Raw genomic sequence first — 14550 nt, forward strand, 5'->3', positions numbered from 1 at the left:
CGTCTGTTAAACTTCTTACAACGCCTTCACGTTTTTTGGCAAGGTGGTCACCTACTAAGCGCTATGACGCTGTCCCTGTTAAATTAAATGGCGCATGCGGGAAGTATTTTATATTATATATTTTATATCCCGCTTTTAATGGTGCGTGTGACCTGATGCCAACCCGCTGCCACCGCTGCCCTCGGGACAGAATTGTCGCTGCCCTCTGTCCCTGCCCGAGAAGGGAGGAGGTGAAACGTGGAGGTGGCTTGTCTGCTGGCCCAGGTATCGTCAGGGAATTTAGTCCAATTAGTTTACTCTCGCTGGATACCTTTAGGAAATGCTGACTCACTCACTCCTCACCTTGGTTCATTGCGTGGCTGGGCTGGCACTGGGCAACTCTTCATGGCCAGGAGCTGCCGCGCCGAGTTGCTGGCAGTCTGCTTTTGATTTGATATGTTTTCTTGTTTTCCTCCATCTACCCGATGTTCCTCAACTGCTCATCGTGAAACTGTACGCTGAGTTCCAGCGCCGTGGAGGGCGCTGGAGAATAAATATGCCCATTTCTGGCTGCTGCGAGGAGGAGCCGGGAGCAGTTAACCAGCTCTACCTCATGGCAGACTAGCAAATCCCACCCTCCCCTTGGATCTACCCCCCCTTCCTCCCAGATTTCCTTATGGGAAAGCCGTCCTGCTTCGCTGCCGGGCTCTGCCGAAGGCTCCCCAGCTCGCCCAGGTGCCGGCAGCCCCCGCCGGTCATGTCCCCCTCGCTGGGATGCGGCACGGCAGCAAAGGCACCCGGAGCCTGGATACCCGCCTAAGAGTTCTCCGACAGCCTTATTGGCGAGCCGAAAGGCTGTGTCGCTAATTAGGGAAAGAAGCAGCTGGCTAATGGCTCGCTGCGGTTCACTGGCTTATTAAAGGTAGTAATTAAAGAATATATCATTAATAGGAAACATAACTAGTATGTTAACAATTGTGACAGGTAGAAAAGCGACCAAGGAGTGGCTGACTGGAACCAATAAGCAGGTCAGCAGAGTGCTCAGGAGCAAAGACGTAGTTGTCGATATAGATAAAAGGCAGGCACGCCAAAAACCTTTCACTAGGTGGAGAAGTTTGAAGTTGTTTCGGTTTCCTTGAAATGCTAATGCAGAAAAGGCAAGCATTTTGATATTTTTTTCTTTTCTAAAAGGAGCAGAATTAATAAATGAGACTGGGGATGGTTTTTTTTTCCGGACTTGTGGCAATCAAGAATGCTATTGATTTCTATAAGCGATGAGCACTTTAAAAAGTGCAAGCACAGGTGGTTCAGAAGCTATGTAGCATACAGACTTCTGTAATATTTACCCAAACTCCACAAATCTGCAAAAATGTTACTATTCTATTGAAGACAACACTTAGCGGGTCATAACGGCACGAGCCCAGGCAAAATACCGGGATAAAGAATTGCTGCCATTGGAACCACGTATAAAGAACCTGAAGGGAACAGAAAAAGAGGTAAACACGACGAAGGCATCCTATGCTATAGATGCGGGGCACGTATATATGCCCTAGCTTTGAACAAGCTCGTTCAACACCTTGGTAGCACAGAGCCCGTATGCTGAGCTGTCCCTGGCACGAAAGCGCAACCCCCCTGCTGTGCCCGAGGGATGTCTGTCCGTCCCACCGCCCCGAGATGCCAATGCCCTCGTGCTGGCCTGGGGCTAAGGCCTGACCGAGCATTCCGGAGTCATTTTTGAGGAGCCAAGTGCTTGAAATCAGGTTTTAGATTGGAAAACTTACACTCCATAATCGAAGCCCAAAACAGGTCACCAGAGAGCACTGGCCCTGACGAGGGCATTTCCAAGAGGGACCACAGAGATGTTCATGCGTTAGGAAACACAAAGCCACACAAACTGCTCGTTTTGAGATTTTTTAAACCAAAGTCTAGCAGGTTGGCTAGAAGCTTGAAGAACAACCTACAAGTACAGCAGCACAGGTCCAGAAGTCCTGCCTCATCCTATTTAGACTTCTTGATCTTGGCTCAGTTGCTCACATGTAGGCATCAAAAGTCACTTGTGATCATTTTGGGATTGCCAGGAGCTAGGCAGGTGCTGGGGGGACACCCGCACCCCGTGGGCTTGGAGCCCATGGAGGGGTAGCAACATCCTCCAGGGACGCTTCCTACTTGCATCCAATGGACAGGATGAGTCCTTTGAAACAAATAGGGATGAAAAGACACTTTTGTGACGTGCAAAAAAGGCGACAACACAGACCTTATTTTTCTCTTGCACCAGCATGAATCAAGAGTCTTGTTAAGGCCGATACTGTAAAGTCGGCTTTAAGACTAGGACATGTTTTGTCTGACCCAGCCCAGGAAAACAAGGAATGCCAGGATTGCATCCATTTGGAAGGATGAATCACAGCTAACAAGCACTCACAGGTACGGGAGCTGGGATTTTACAGCAGGGCAAACGACTGGCAGAAGCAGAGCGTGCTAAGAATAAAGTACTTGAAACTGAGAAAATTAATACATAATTTTTATATTTACTATATTTTTTAAATGTAATTATGATATCATTAATATAATTTTGCCTATTGATCACGGACCTACTAAGAGAGCACTTTAGTTTCCTTACTTGTTAGACTTTCGACACAGCAGTTTTGCTAGGAAGCCTCTGCCAAGGAGCAGTGTGAATTCTCTGTGGATAGCCGGAGCGATGCTGACACTTGACCAGACCCACGGAGCTCCTTTGCAGCAGTACCCAAAGCTGGCACCTCACTGGACAGTCGACTGGTATCACAATAAACCTAACACGGATGCAGGGGGAAAAAAAAAAACCAACCCCACAACCCTATATGGCCATACAGCAGACCTTTCTATATAGTACAACATACACCTTGCAAAAAGACACCAGCAAGCAAGGATGGTGATACCGCCTCGTGGTAGCTGCAGAGCAAGGGGAGCCCCGTCCCTCCTCTTTTTAGAGCAGTTCTGGGGCTGTTACCACAAATTCTCACCCCTTCGTGCAGGCACACAGCCTGGGAAGCATCAGGAAAAGCTGGCCGCTGCAGAAAGGCAAACAGCCTGCGCTCCAAGGGCCCCGTGCCAGGATTTCCACGCAAGCCTAAAGAGAACCACCGGAGGAGGGCAGGATCAGCTCCTGCCTGCCGCAGGAGGGATGACGGAGCCGTACTGCTGAGGCCAGGTAGCTTTTACCTGCAAACACAGACCGAAACCTGCCCTGTAATGTGGGTGCGAAGCACCCGCTCCGGCGATCCCTGTTTGGCCACCTTCCCAGGACTCCAAATCACTTGTGCTGGGTCGGTTTCAGGAAGGACTGGCTAAAAAGAGATTTCTTTCCTGCTGCAGGGAGACAAGGAGGCTGAGAAGGGGGCACCAGCAGTTTCTCGGTGCAGAAGACCCATTCCCAGCAAAGAGAAACCCCCCTGTACTTGAAGGACCATCCCTGGTTTCTCAGGGAGGGGGGAGGACTTGATTTACCATCTCTATTCAAATAAATACAAATGGGAGAAGGTAAGAGATGCCCCCCAGAATATACACCCCCCCCCCGTGAAATACATCAGTGCTCGAGAGGTAAAAATATTTGGCAAGTGATGGCTGTTCACTGTGTCACAGGTCTTATTTAAAAGAAAACTGAAGTAACTTGATCTTGACTCTGAAACTTGAAAGCAATTCCAGATTACAGAGGAGCCTCTTAGAACTGAGCTTCAAGTGCCTAAAAATAGCATTTTCCCCCCACCTTTCTATTTAATTATTTGGGTTTTTTGGAAGAACATACAACAAGCTGTAATGCAAATGGCAGGTAACACACAACTAGTCCTGAAGGCTCTGACTACATTAACCAGCAGGCTGGATCACTAGAAGAGGACCTGTAGAGGGTCAATTCTGAGGGCACCACATCCATCCTTTAGTCATCTCGGTGGGTTTTGTATGGTTTGGATGCCCAGGGCTGCTCCTGGGCTGCAAGATCGCCCCTGCAGTGCTGGGGACACCATTTCAAACCCCGAGCAGCACGGTGTGCCCTGTGCCGGCACCTTGCTTTCCTGCAGGCGGGTTTTTCTTCCCCATCACAGGATTAAGTAAATTCTTGTATTGAAAGCCTCATCAGACCTGCTGGTGCTTAGCTCATTAGCCCTAAGAGGCTTGTGAGCCTTAAATCAGTGAACCCGTTAGTGGGACCAGCGATCGGAACCTGTAGGAGTCCTGTGCCCTCTTGGGGCTGCGCAGTCCAAGGGACAGAAATCACAGGGGGGGGTTTATTAGTTTTCAGTTGGCTTGGCCAAGATCAAATTAAACCCTGCTGACTGAATGAATGATGGTTCTGGAGTGCACAACTTTTCCTCCGTCACCACAGAGGAGGCTCCATCAGCGCGTGATGCTCCCGGCTGCAGAGATTGGGTTTGAACAACCAAAGCAAACCGAACACTTTGAGAGCTTTGGGGAGAGGTGGTGAGGGGTGTCTCCGAACTTTCAGCTTTCCCGTGGGAGCTTGTGCTGCTTCTGACCTGCCAGGGTCCCGCTGCTGGGAGCTTTTCTGTTTGGAGCCATTACGAGCAAGAGGCAGAAGGGGTGAGAAGCGGGAATTTCTGTGGTGGAGCTGGAAAGCTTGCCCTAACTTCTGCACCTCTCACCGACTTACAGGCATCAGCCCCTCTGTGACAGCACTGTTTTCCCATGGTGAAAGCCCCGCAGTCACCAGCTTGCCAACGCCAAAACGATCTGCAGAGGGACTGCTGCACCCGGGTGCGACGAGCGGCTGTTTGCATTGCCAGGGACGAGGGCAGTCTCGCTGGGATGCCCTGTGGTTGCAGTGCTGGGTCTCGAGGTCCCAAGGTCTTCCCACCTCGGCTTTCAGCCCGGTGCCACGCTCCCTGCCCTCGCTCCACTCCAGGAGCCCTCTCGGCCCGGTGGGGGACAAGGAGAGTGCTGCAAGGGGGGTTGTTAAATCTGATTTCTCCCAGTCACTTGGGGAACCCTAGCAGCAAAGTTGTTTTTCCCAGGTGTGTCAGATCCGAGGGCATCTCGGTGGATGAGACAGACCTCCCTGCAGAGGTATTGCCCCACGGGGCATGGGAGCAACGGCCCCTACGGGCATCAGCCGCTTTAGTCCCAGGAAGAAGTTAATCAAACACTCTGTGGCTCTGTGCTGGCAATGAAGGGAGGTGGACCTTACCCCAAACCTCTTGCTCAGGCAAGAGGTGCCCTGCCGAGACCCCTACGAGTGGGACAAAACAAAGATGCCCACCCTATGGGCCACAGCAGGGAGCGAGGAGACAAGGACCCCGTCCTGTGGGAAAGCAAGCTCAAATCAGTGCCGCCAATTCACCAGCGAGGGATGTTGCTTAATGCAAAGCAAGGATGGGATTATACGCTGTCTCTGTCATACAGGCAAATACGTTCATCGCAGCTATTGTTGTTCCAGCAAGTACAAAAGGAATTAATGATTCACCACTTAATTTCCTCTTCCCCTACTCCCTCCACCTTTCTTTTTCTTTAATAAACTGGTCTGGAGCCAACTGCAGCATCAGGTTAGTAATGACTTTAAGCACCATTTATGCTGCTATCGTGGCAATTTAAATTGTCACTTTCTATTAAAAGGTCTAACTCCAAATGGTTTTAGCTGAAAGCATCGGCACTGACAGTGCAATTAAATAAAGAAACTCTTTTCTTGGGATGTCAGCGCAAACACATTTTAAATAAGGGTTCAGAAGCACCTTGCTAATTTAAACTACAGTATAGCTTTCTAGTGAAGAATAATACCTGATGCAGGGATTTTTTCCATGCTGTGTGACAGTTTTCATTGTCATTGTAAGACACTTGAAGGAGTGATGTGCCAAAGGAGTCCAGCAGCCTTTGAAAACCTCTTCTCTTCATGATAAACACGGGCAGCGCTTCATAAGCAAAAGCCATCATTTCTCAGCAGACACCCATGAAAAGATATTCACCATGCTCCTAAAGGACTCTGATTTACAGTCTTGCTTTCCTCCAGACAGTTTGTAAGAACAAATCGCTTTACTGGGCATCCATCTCATTCTTTGTCTCTAGCTATACCGGTTATCTCTCAGAAACGTACCACGTACGGTGCGCTTTGCATATCTCACGTTCCTTTTATCTACCGCTCTTAAGTCATTTATAAACTGTATTGTTCTGCAGGAAAAAAGACCCCATCTGTGTTGTAGCTCACCTGTAAAAATCACATCCAGTTCCTCAAAAAAAACCCCCACTTTTTTGCAAGCTCTGTGCAGCAGCTGGAGTGCCCGTGCCAGGCTGGCCGGCCAACTCCTCCTTCCCCACCTGCTCTGCCTCAACGTCGCCTTCCCTCTCGGTCTGGCCCTTTCCTTCTGCGCCGGGTGCAGGCTGGTCCTCCTTTAGCAAACACCTCTGGGCTCCCAAACTTCAACTCTACCCCGCACCTTATGCTGTTTATCTTTTGGCATCAAATACAAATCCTTTTGCTCCAAGAGGGAAGAATGTGCTGCTGTTTCACATGTAGAAAGCGTTTAACATCCTACCTGAATTACCTAGCACAAATATTATAAATCACAGCATCACAAAAATATGTTTGCTCAACTTGGGTTGATTTTCCTTATTCCTATGGAAGAGGCAGCCTGACAGCATGGCCTTTTTAGTTTTTTAAAACTGTTACTAGACATCAGACAGAATAACACAACTGCAATCTTTGGTGTCTGTGCCTCAAATAAGAAGTTGAAAAATACCTGAACAGCTTTAATGGTTCGTATTTTATTTTAATGGCTTTAAAGCTTCTCCAGTACATGAGAGTGTCCCTTATGTTATGACCACTATGGTTTCTCTGAAGTATATTACATCTGCTGGAAATAAATGAGTCATAATATTTAAGCTCTCCCTGTCCCATTCTCAGTTGCTACAGTTATTGCTCTGAAGGACACAGAGACACATCTTGAGATAAGTATCCATAGGACAGTTATGGATATGATTTTTATGTCTACACAATTACATTTCTAGCTACAGAGCACTCCACATTTTACCACTTCACTGCAAAGAAAAAATGCAGCAAGAGAGATTGATTTATGGCTAACCCTTACAAAAATAATATGCAAGGGAACAGGATCGAAAGTAATTTTCTTTACAGAATTATGAATATTATTCTGCTTCATTTCTTTATAAGAAAGGGAGAACAAGATGAAAAATATACAGGTATTCTCAGGAGAAATGAAAGAAAGGTATCGCATAGTTGTAGAAGAAGGGAATTGGGGGTACATGTGGTTAGGACTTTTTACTTAATAATTTTGTCATCATAAAAGTGTCATATTTGTTACAATGAAAACTTTTCATGAAAACAGCCCTGTTTTCCAGTTTCAGTGGAACTTTCACTGTGTGCATAGCCTGCACGCTGCCTCTCCCCAACATTTGTCTTCCAGCTAGTTTTTCTGTTTTCAACCTTACTTTCAAAGACCTCCATTTCCCAAAGCTTAAAAAAACCCTTCTTTCTTTTTAGTATCAAAAGATTTTTATGAGGCAGAAGAAATCATTTACTGTCCAGGTCTGATTCTGGATTAGAAAAGAAAGAGATCTGGGCAATGTGATCAGTCAGAAGCACTCTTCGAGGACAAATAGTCTATGCAGGACGGCTATGGGGATGCAAGATGCCAACACTCTCAAATGCTAGTCAAAGCAGGTGGGGGAAAATGAAAGAAATTTGCAAATAAATAAGCTACCCTCTTCCTTCTGCAAATACCCACACGGGTTCTGAAACTCGGAGGGAGCGTGTGATCACACTATATGGTAAAGCAGGATGCTGCTACCTTTGATAGCACCTCAACAGCCCCAGGCATTACCCCTTTAGTGGGGAGCACGGCTTCACCCGAGCCCGGGGCGGGTTGAAGGGTGCTCCTGTTTTCACAGACGTGGTAGGAAACGTGAAAACTGGACCCGGGTTTCCCAAGGAGATCTTCTAGTGACGAGTCGCGTGGGACTATTTCTTGGGCTTCTCTGAGGTTAGGTGGAGCGAGAAGCCTCCTCCCTCCGCATTTCTGCTCCCCAGAAGAGCCCCCGGGGACCTTTCCATTGGTGAAAAGTCAGCAAGGTCCCCGAAATCGACCCCTCGGAGCCGAATGCTGGAGGTTAGGAGAGGAAGGAGAGGAGGAGAAGGGGCTTCCTGGCAGTTCATGTGCGTGCACGCCACAAGCCGGGAACGGCAGGGTGCCGAACTCCCTTTCGCCCAGGTTTAATCCCACTGGGGCAGGCAGAGGTTCCTGGCAAGGAGCTCGCTCTGGTTTTGAGGCTCTCCACCCTTTATGGAGCACCTTTCATTTTGGGACTTGACCCAGGTTACACAAGCAAGAGGAAATATTTGTTCATGGGCTCTTAGTGCAGTGGAATAACACTCCCAAAGAAGCAGCTAGACAGGATTGTACAATTAATGGTTTTGCGATGATTTTTGTCAGAACAACCCTGACTGCAGGGAGTGGTTCTGTCCTGTAATACCTAAGGAATCTGCCAAAATTAAACCAAGTCAATAGCTGCAAATAGGCAATCTAAAGGTGCCTCTTTTCCCCACCTAGCCTTTCTGCCAGGGCTTGGCTGGGAGGACGAAGGGCTGTATTTAAATGGGATCATTTGACTCCCTTCCTCCGCTTCTCATCCCCCGTGAGAAAATGACACCTAACCATCCTCGTACTCAGGGAGTTCATCTTCCCAACTCATTCTCAGAAATAAATCAATTGCCTTCATAACATTATTTTAGCTGAGGATAAAAAAAGAAAACATTTGTGAGGTCAACATAAAGGACAACATAAGATAGCCAGGTTTATCTACAGCTTTTTTATCCTCTTCTGGCCTCTGGTGGGGCAACCGTCGCCGTGCCCTCCAGAGCAGCCCCAGCTCCTGGGTTCTGCTGCCATTAAAAGTTTTGCTTCACTTTAAGGGATGACTCTTAACAGAAACTTCTCAGACCTAATGAAGCAGCATCAGCCACACTCATACATTTCAGGCCTGCTCACTGGTCTTTTCTTCCAATCTCCCCTCTTTCCCATGAGATATCAATAGGGTTTCCCTCCTTTTTCAGGCTTCCCTTCCCCTCTGAAACCCTTGCAGGGAATGGGGAGGGGTAAGGGTTCACTTTTGCTTTAAAGCTTTGCCACTGAGGTTGTATCAAATACACAAAATATAAGGTGAGTCATTTTTTCTGACTTTTTCAGGTATATGGGAGGACCCTGCTAGTGTAGTTTACTTCTCGTTGACTAGTATGTGTCTGCTACAGATGTAGAGGTAAGAAAGTAATGGCATTATAGAATTATTTGAGCATATGGAACATACACAGGTACATTCATAAATCAGAGAAGTAACCACGTTGTATAAACAAGCATCTAGAAACCAGAATATTCCAGGGATGCAGCTGAGCACATAAAATGGTTGGTGAGCACGCATTAAAGCACATATACACAGAGAGCCTGAGAGAGCTGGGACTGTTCAGCCTGGAGAAGACTCAGTGGCATCTTCTCTGTGTATAAAAATACCTGATAGTCTTTATGTATGGTGGTGGTGGCGTGTGTGTGTGTGTGTATATATATATATATATATATATATATAAAAATAGCTAGTGATATTTATAGAGGAGTAAAGGTTATGGAGCCAGACCCTTCTCAGTGGTTCCCAGTGACAGGACGAGAGGCAACGGATGCAAACTGAAACACGGGAGATCCCACTGAACATAACAAGACACTTTTTTACTGCGAGGCTGACCAAGCCCTGGCACAGGATGCCCAGAGAGGTTGTGGAACCTCTGTCCTTGGAGATATTAAAAACCCAGCTGGACACAGCCTGGAGCAACCTGCTCTCACTGACCCTGCCCTGAACAGAGGGGCAGAATAGATGATCTCTGGGGGTGCCGTCCCTCCTCAGCCGGTCTGCAATTCTGCGTAATCCAGCATGACGGCGTGGTGTTTCTCTAAGACATCATCACTTGCTGTTTCCTGGGTGTCCTGCACACGGGGGAGAGGGATGGATGGGGAGCTGGTACCCCAACAGAGCTGATAGAGATGCTCTCCACCGGCACACAAAAGCAGTGAGTTGCTTGGGCACGGGCATATCTTTAATTTCCTGCAATGGTTACCGATTTTACTTCATCATGGCTTCTCAGGGACACTCTCAGCTCCACACAGTTCTATACACGTCAGCAGCTTTCCAGTGGGCTAGAAACAGCTTCCACAAAGGCCACTACAGGCAGTGGGAAGTGCAGGCAGAAAGCAAGTAAAGGCAAGGAAACACCCCTTCTTCCAAAACTGCAAGAACCAGAAGCACATGAATGCATTTGGGAACCATACTGAGTATATAATAATGCTGTGCTTTATGTCTATCTATTTTTAAACACCAGAGGCATTATACGTGACTTTTAAAAAGGGAACAGGTTTGTCAAGTGTTGCAAAAATAGCCCAAGAATCACTAAAAGTATGCTTTTGGTTTGAATACATTTTCTTCAGTATTCTAGCTTATTGGACTAAGCTGTTACAAGCCTGGTTCACAGAATGATGAGATTTAAAGAGATATATACCTTTTATTGTATTCTGTTGGGTTTGGGGTTTTTTTTGTTTGGGTTTTTTTGGTTTTTTTTTTTTAAACTTTAGGATATAGATCACATTTTCAATATTTTTTTCTGATAAAAATACCTTCCGAAAAATGGACTTTTATTTTGAGCAAAAGCTGAGATTCTTGCAGAAAATGAGACTTCAAGAAAAAAAAAAGTATTATGAAGTTCCTCTTCTTTCTAGAGAGATAACAATGTGGCTTTCTGCAAGCATTTCACTGAATTAGTTTTACTGACATTAATATTTTCAGACATAGTAAATTCCAAGCAATGTTTGTCAAATGTTTACATAAATTACTTTCAGGCCATGCAAATATTTGCACTGCAGAAATTGGTCCCTAAGTATTACCTGTCAGTGAGAGAAGATAATAATTTTCTGTCGTGAGACTTGAACACCTCCCCCTCCCCAAAATACACAGCTCAGCGTTCCGGGTGGAACTTATTCAGCTTCTTGCTTCTGCTTACAAAGTCAGAATGAATTGCTGGGGAGTAAATATTGAAGAAACCATAAACCAACTATGTAGAATTGGGAGACACAGGAAAAAGAAACAAAGGGCATCAGAGAAATTATTCTCTGAAAATTATTATGTGGGAACGACAGTTCTGAAACAGGACAGATTGATACCATATTATTCAGCTGTCAGCAAGGGCTGAAAGATGCTGGGGGAGCTGTGATAGTTGCTATATGAAGGTGCTAGTCAACTTGTCAGATGCTAGGAAAGAGGAAATTGGTGGCAAGAGGAGATAATAGAAGAGGCAAGTGGAGGTAAATCAGAAAGATGTTAGACTAAGGGAGAGCTAACAGATGCTGCCATGGGAACTGCCAAGAAAGAGTAGGAAAGCTTGCTTGGGTCGCAGATAGACCACACGCCCTGCAACTTACACATTAACACGAACAATTTATCCTGTAAAACAAAAAGCTGTTCTAACAAAATAACAAAAAGATGAGCGGAAGAGAGAAGGAGGCTATCAGGAATGTAAGCAGTATCTGAAAATATTTAGTGAATTCATCAACCCAAGAGAAAGCTGTGCCGAAAAGGTCTCTCTAGGGGCTAGCTCATAGTACGTTAAAATTGCTTCTGCCTTTTGAGCATAGTTGCAGTCAAAAAGCTGCCTGAGGTGACTGTATTTGAGCCACAAATTTTCTTGGGAAGCAAATATATCTTTTAAAATGTCACTGACACACTGCTGTCTCTGACGATTGCTCACATCTGAAAGTTGTCCCGTTTTTTCCCAGCTTACTCACGTCGGGCTAATAAAATTATCTCTTCCCACAGATCTGCCTCACTAGCATGCAAAACATCTGGTTTTCTTTCTCTTTCCTATGATTTTTTTTCTTTAAGAATCTCTTTATAATGATCTCTGTCCCCTCAGGAACTCTGGAATATATCTATCGCATGTCCTGAGATGAGACGATGAAATGGGAGAGGAATATTTAACAGCTGTTTTGAAAATGCTTCAAGAAATAAAAAGGAAGCGGCCAGCAGTACAGTTCCTAGCTGCTCTAAAGCATCTCCTTCCTTCCTGAAACAGATGAAATTCACCTTGATAAAGTATGTACATTTACATTGACAGGTTTGTCTGGGAGAATAGTGTCCCAGGACAGGCATTAAAAGAGGCTTTGCTGATACTAAAACAAGGTGGACATCTGGGCTACGTGGCTGCAGCTACCCTCAGTCATGCAGAAATGCCATGGAAAACAGCTTGCTAACTTCAGAGCAGCCTGACGGCGGGGAAACCTTGGAGAGACATGGCTAGTCTTCTACTAAATCTCAGCTGCTGGCTGTTAGGTGAAAAGCCCAAAGCAAGTCCTGCACCCTCAGAGTCCCAGCCCTCACCAAAAACATCGCACACATCTCTCCTTCTGCTCTTCAGCCCCGGCCTTCCCATCCCTCTGGAGTTTGCTGCCAAAGTGCCAGAGTAACCATTCACACGATTCTAAGCATGGGGTACTGCGTTGCGTGGGGGTGACATCCTCCCCTCGGGTTACGAGCCCACTGGCGGCCGGCCGATGCCGCTTTGCTGTCCCGGCTGCCGCACGTAGCAGGGGTGGTGGGACCAGGCTGGGCTGTGTCTGGGGAGGATCTGCCCACCCGTACGCAAGCTGCTGAAGTGGAACATGCAATGTATACCCTACCCAAAGGTGAGTTGCCTCAGTGTACATTTTGTGCCACCAGGTCAGAGGCGGACCTATGCGGAAAACTCTGACATTTGGAGCAGGAATTTCTACCTTAGCTTGAAAGAGACAATCAGGAACTTCCAAGCTGTCTGCTGGCAGATGCTACTTTTGCTTCCCTGTGGAAAGACAGACTGAGTTTCACCTAATGAAAACAGGTACTGACCTTTTGCCAGAGCAAGCCCTCCTGAGTTAAGCCAGGTATGATATCATGAAAGACCTGCTCTGCAGTCTTCTGGCTCCGTAAACCGGAGCTCTCATTCACAATCACTCAGAAGCTTGTGTCTCAGTTCAGGATGACTATGGTGTGCGCCTACGTCCTATGTGTGCATTTACTCCAGATGGTAGAGGATGACAAATTAACACTTTGAACTAAGTAGGATGAATGTGTGTGAGGAGTGGAAGAAAACTGCATTCAGATAAAATCCAGATATGTACATAGCAGATGACAATACCCATTACACCTATTCCACTTCAAATCGCTTTTCATCTCTGGCAGGTCTTTGCAAATTTGCTTAATGCGTAATCTTCCATATCGGTGGATCACGAGAGTTAAAGCTGTCAGGAGTATGTCGGTGTTGCTTAGGCAGAGCTGCATTAGGAGAAGGTGGCATTTTTGTAGCACATTTGTTTAAAGCACCAGAAATTAAATCATGGCTATCAGATTCCATTCAAAGGCTTGAGAGGGCAGAAGTGCACAGAAAATGGAACTTCTAAATATAAACATACGCTCACTACAGTGATGCTGTTTGTTCACTTTTTAAGGCTGGTATGAACCTGTTCTTTCAATTATTTGGTGATGATTTTTTATGTTACTTCAGACTCCATTTTGCTTTTTGGACGGCCACAGATTTCTAGCTGTACCCCCTGACGGCTGCTAAGATGATGTGGACAGCTGCTGATAGCATGTGATTATTTATAGTCATTCATGGTTCATTATGCTCAAGGGGTAAGCTGATCTGAACCTGCATTTTGGCTAATACAAATACCAGCTAATACAATTATGCAGTGTCTCTCTCTCTCTCTCTGGAAATGAGGCCTTTGGAATAAATCACAACAGTTCTGCCCTGCAAAACTAAACAATTGAATTCGGTGACGACTTTTTACAGAATCACTGAAAGATGATACGTTCCCAAATATGAAAAGTATCAGAAGAATTCACTTGTCTACTTGTATGGTGATGTCGCAGGGGGAATTAAAAAAATGAGAGAGAGGGATTCACATCGCTTCAAGAATCACCTCCAACTGTATTAGCAACAGAAAAATGATGTAATTAATAGAAATTTGTGTAAAAGTGTGACTTCACAGAATTTGTTGACAAGGTTCACTCTATTACTTAGTACGCAGATAAAATGCACACAGGAAAATTAAATCAGAATCAAACTAAACTTATGTATACAGGGACCGAAAATGTAATAGGGTAAAAGGAAATGTGGCAAAGGGTAAGGAAGACCCTCCCGTTGAGTCACGAGGTTCAGAGAAGACCCCCTTGCTTTCTAAACTCCTGTCGGAGTCTAGGTGCGGCTGGATCGACTCCTAGTCCCAGACTTGGTCAACGGTTTATATCTAAAGGGATTATGAGTACAATAGCAGCCTAAAATTCATTCACAGTTGAATAAAAATCACGACAGTACTTTAAGTAAAAAGTTGAAAGCATTAACTTATAATATATCTTATAATATACTTGCTATAACATACTAACTTATAATATACTTGCTATAACTTACTTACTGTATTCAGGTTAGTACACACACACACATGCATAAAGGCCCTAAGAGAAATATATAAAAGAGAGTAAAAGAGAATAGAAGAGAGTAAAGAGAGAGGA

Source organism: Haliaeetus albicilla, chromosome 6, assembly GCF_947461875.1.
Source record: "Haliaeetus albicilla chromosome 6, bHalAlb1.1, whole genome shotgun sequence".
NCBI classification, from domain to species: Eukaryota; Metazoa; Chordata; class Aves; order Accipitriformes; family Accipitridae; genus Haliaeetus; species Haliaeetus albicilla.